This window comes from Sinocyclocheilus rhinocerous, unplaced genomic scaffold (assembly GCF_001515625.1).
Source record: "Sinocyclocheilus rhinocerous isolate Xijiao unplaced genomic scaffold, SAMN03320098_v1.1 scaffold1172, whole genome shotgun sequence".
Lineage (NCBI taxonomy): Eukaryota > Metazoa > Chordata > Actinopteri > Cypriniformes > Cyprinidae > Sinocyclocheilus > Sinocyclocheilus rhinocerous.
Genome location: NW_015656006.1, coordinates 54,405 through 59,257, shown reverse-complemented (window position 1 = coordinate 59,257; position 4,853 = coordinate 54,405). Strand labels below are relative to the sequence as shown.

Here is a 4,853-nt window from a genome sequence, read left to right as displayed (position 1 = left end):
ATAGCTCATTACCATAAAGTTGACCTGATTTCAACTCTCCTCGACGCCCTCAACGTCCAAGTCGCGCCGCGCCGCTGCTCGCTGCTGCTCGACGCCAGCTCACATTGAAAATGAATGACTTCCGGTCACTTTGACGCTCTCGACGGCAGCGGTGTGAACGCACGGTCAGAGAGTGTCTACTTCTGTTCCATTACCAGACCCTGCTCGGGGCCCACCAAGGTGGGAAAGGCCCCACTGAATTGAGGCGGAGGAGAACCGAACTGACTCTAGAGACCTCCGTAGAGGTAGCAAGCCTCTTAGTACCGCTACGTGTCCGGGCGGTAACTGAGAGAAGCACTCGCCGGAGACCGTTGCGCCCTGGAACACCGGCAGTGTTGGCAGACCGATCTCCTGAGGGCACTGAGGAGAGACGGGCATCGTGTAATGCGGTGTACACCGCTCTTCCCCAGAGGGAGCTGGCCCTCCAAAAGCCCTAGGCCTTAGGCGTCAGGACGTTTATGGACCACCTCGACGGCTTCCATCCTCAGAGAGTGTCTACTTCTGTTCCATTACCAGACCCTGCTCGGGGCCCACCAAGGTGGGAAAGGCCCCACTGAATTGAGGCGGAGGAGAACCGAACTGAATTCTGTGGCCTCTCACTACAGTGTGCAGGACCCACTGAGACACGTTTGGCAGTAGTTTTCACGCTGCCAAATAGTCTACTAAGGGAATCAGTCTCTCGAGACTGACCTCTGGTGAGACCTCCGTGGAGGTCGCGAACCTCTTAGCACCGCTAGGTTTCCGGGCGGTAACTGAGAGAGCGCTCGCCGGAGACCGCTGCGCCCTGGAACACCGGCAGGGTTGGCAGGCTGATCTCCTGAGGGCACTGAGGAGAGACAGGCACCGTGTAATGCGGTGTACACCGCTCTGCCCCAGAGGGGCCTGCCCTCCGAGGTCCTGAGCCACAGCATCAGGACCCTCATAGCGGAAGTCTCCTATTGAAAACGACGGCCCTCAGACCCACGTCGTCTGTTAGGAAGACTAGACCAGAGCCTGCTCGGGGCAGGACCCAATGAAGCACACTTGGCAGGGGCTCCCACACCGCCAGGTGACCTCCTAAGGGAACCAGTCTCACGAGACTGGCCTCTGGTGCGCCTAGAGCAGCTAGCTCGGTGCCCTGAAGCGGCGGACCGGCAGGGGACCGTACTAGCTGCTCTAGAGACCTCCGTAGAGGTAGCGAGCCTCTTAGTACCGCACGGTAGGTTGGGACTGCTCCTGCCCAGCAGCCCCTGCTGACCGCCTCAACCTCCTCAGAGGAAGAGAGGCAAACTCGTGCTCTCACTCGAGAAATTTTTTTTGTTTTTTCCCCAAGTGTCCCTGTATATCTAACTTCTCATAGTCAGATAAAAACTTCATTTTATTCCTCAGAATTAAATGCAGTCAAACAACCAGAGGCGTAAATACGGTCTGGTGAGTAAGATTCACATTAAAAACCGAATAATGTAATATAAGCGTTGCCTCGGCAGCGGGAAAAGTACAATCCGCCCCCCGAGAGCGGGCGCCGGATCTGGTGGTTAAAGAAGTAGATAGGGACGCGCTTGTCTACATTCCCTCCACTGGATCCATATGCGAAACCCACGGCACATGTGATTCAGAGCGTGGTCACGCTGGAGGCGTTCCCGTAGCGTTTCGACGCAGCTCGAGTTCCTGAAGGGGAACTATTGGACATTATGTGGTCCTGAATAAGTGTAAAAAAAAATAAAAAATTTATACTCTCTCTGTATTACTAGTCCAGTGTTTTATAGACTGTAAGAAACTACTGATCCTGTAGACCAAACAATTAAATATAAAGTCCTCAAGCAGAAATAATTGTGATGTATTTTGTATCTTTATAAATGCATATTATGTTTTGGAATTATTTTTTTTTCTTATGAACAAGTGCTGCACAAAAAACAAATTGTCCTCCATAATAAGGCTGGACACTGTGGTGGGGAAATATTACAGCCTATCAAATTCAATGAACTACTGCCATTCCATATAACCCAATTTTACACCCAGCCCTCTTTAAAATAAATTCAACTCATCTCTGATGTGACAGTGTCAATGAGAAACATGGAGGACACAGTGTGGCCAACGCTACTACTGCTCCATTAGCTACAGTGCTACACCGTCCAATGAGCAGTTAGTTTTGTGGAGTGGACAATCACAGGTGGATGGACAGAGCCTCCTGCCTTTACCTAAATAGCAGCCCTCGAAAGGGATCAAGAGTCCTGTGTTCCATCAGTTTAATATCCCCAGCATCAGTGCCCGCCAAGCAGACACCAGCTATGGGCCAAGACAAACATATGGGATTCAGCTGAAGGGGTCCAGTTTTCTAAGACGGCACTCCAGTCTAAACTTCTTAAGGAGCCGGTCTGAACGTGCTTTATTTAAAAAAGGTACTGCCACTTTCAAAAAAGTGTGGATTCAGCTGACCCCCTGCTCCCTTTCACCCGCCATGTTGTTTAAAGGTGTGTTTGGTTTAGAAATGTGTGTAAACCTTCGTCATCATTACCTGCCATTTTCATCCCTCCTTTAAAAGGTACTTTTAAAAAGTTACACCAGTTAATTTCTTTCACTGGGAGAGAAAAAAAGAGAAAAATGCAAAAGTCATCTAGCCCAGAGAGGAAAAGAGGAATCTCTGTATTTCGAGGAAGGAAAATCAAAATAAACAGAGTGAAGCAAAAATATTTCATGAGTACTCAGGAAAATTAACATAATAATCACATTTACAATATAATTTTTAGTACTTTTTCTTATTTCCAATATCTAAAGCATACTGGTCATTACACAACATAAAAGTACTGAAGAACTAACTAGAAATTTTAATGGCTAATACAGATCTTTTTCCTGAAAAAATGGCTTAACAAAAGAAAAAAAATGTGTGTATGTCACAGACCAGCTAATTTATTTGTTGCTTGTGCTTGTTCACAATACATATTGTAAAGCAGAAAGAAAAATGCCTTACAAATTCCAGTGAGCAAAGGAAAGTGGCAAAGGAAACCATCTGCAATACTGTTGCAAGTGCTCAAACTATGAAGGAAGGGCAGGGAAAAAAAAGAAGAAAAAATAAAAAAGCCACACACATTATGTCAGCTCACTGTTCTACAAATTTATTTAATGACGTACAAGCTGTATTTAGTCTGATAAAAAAAAAACATCATATCACACCGATATGTCCATTGATGCTGAAGAAATCAGATCAATATCACTCAAAATGTGCGATCTGTCACTCTGGGGGTGTGTCTGTAAAATGTGCAGTAGTGTGTGAAATAATTGTTTTCAACGCAGCCAATAATGTCTTCATATATATGCACCATTACAGTAGGAAAAATGCAAACTAGGGTTGTGCCGATAGACGATAGTATCGTGTATCAACGATAGTCAGAGATATCGCCTGTGGCTGATGCCTTTGACGATTGCAAGACGATTATTATTATTATTATTATTATTATTATTATTATCAGGCTAGTATTATTATATAATTAATATTAGGGTTTATTTGTTCAATCATATATTTTTTTCTGAGTTTTAACCAATCACACACAATTCCATTGAGTTTATGAATGCAGCGGCCAATCAGAGGCGTTCAGGTGAGTAATCGCTGAAACACCAGAGTTTTGTTGTTCATTGAGCGCACTCACTGACTGAAGTCTTCTGTCTCGTGAATTCTCTCATCATAAACAACAAAGTGCAGATGTACGTGCGATGCAAGTATAAGAGATTTATTCATGATACAGTGTAGACAGCTTCACTGATTATAACGGGAGTGTTAGTGTGCAATGCATAAACTCACGCTAGACTGAAGTCAGTGATGATGTTCTTTGATCATGTAAATAATCTTTTTCATTTTCTGTAGCTGCTGTTTGAATAACTGAGTAAATGTTAGCATTATAATGAGTAACTTACCGTGTTTCTATTAAATTGTTAACATATTAAATACAAATTCAGTCATATTAAAAATATTTTATGACATGACATCTATATGCTACTTGACTAAAAAGATATAACGTTAATGTGAAGTTAATAGATTACAGTAACATTAGGCTGATTTTAGCCTTACCCTGGAGTAAGTAGGAAGGAAGTAAATAATTTAATAAATTAGCATGATAATATTTTGTCTCGGTTATCTCACAGGCTGACGACAGGACGATATGACTATAGAGCATATCACTAGGGATGGGCGATATAGCTAAAAAATTTATCAACGATATAATGTTTAATATAGTTCGGTATCGATAATTATTGACATTTTTTATAACCTTTTTAAAAAAAAAAGAGCAATAGATTTTTTAATTTTTTTATTTAACCACTGTATTTTTAAATTAACCCAATTTATTGAGACAAACAACAAATATTTTTGTTTTAACATTCAAACACAAAATAAAAATGAAACAAATATCTCATTTCTAATGTTTTATATGCAGATTAAATAGGTTTTAAGGAAATTTTGTCTTGTCTCCCAAGGCCACAGGAGGGCACAATGTTTAAATTTAACCACTATTTTTAAATTAACCCAATTTATTGAGACAAACAACAAATATTTTTGTTTTAACATTCAAACACAAAATAAAAATGAAACAAATATCTCATTTCTAATGTTTTATATGCAGATTAAATAGGTTTTAAGGAAATTTTGTCTTGTCTCCCAAGGCCACAGGAGGGCACAATGAGCAAAATAATAGCGCATTTAAATTGTCAACTCAAGGAAATAACTGTCTATAAAAACTGTGCATTACGTCTAAATTAACTAATAAAAATCAAATATAATTTCATAAATTGCATAAACAGTTATGAACAAAACAGCATCATGTATTTATGCATTGCTTAATCCA

The 4,853-nt window shown here is 41.5% G+C and overlaps 1 protein-coding gene across 1 annotated transcript in view; it reads right to left on the bottom strand.

The window, feature by feature from the left end:
* Positions 1-4,853, bottom strand: part of LOC107719190 (A disintegrin and metalloproteinase with thrombospondin motifs 3-like) — a 106,829-nt gene that overhangs the window by 84,134 nt on the left and 17,842 nt on the right. The gene's annotated exons all lie outside the window — the stretch shown is intronic.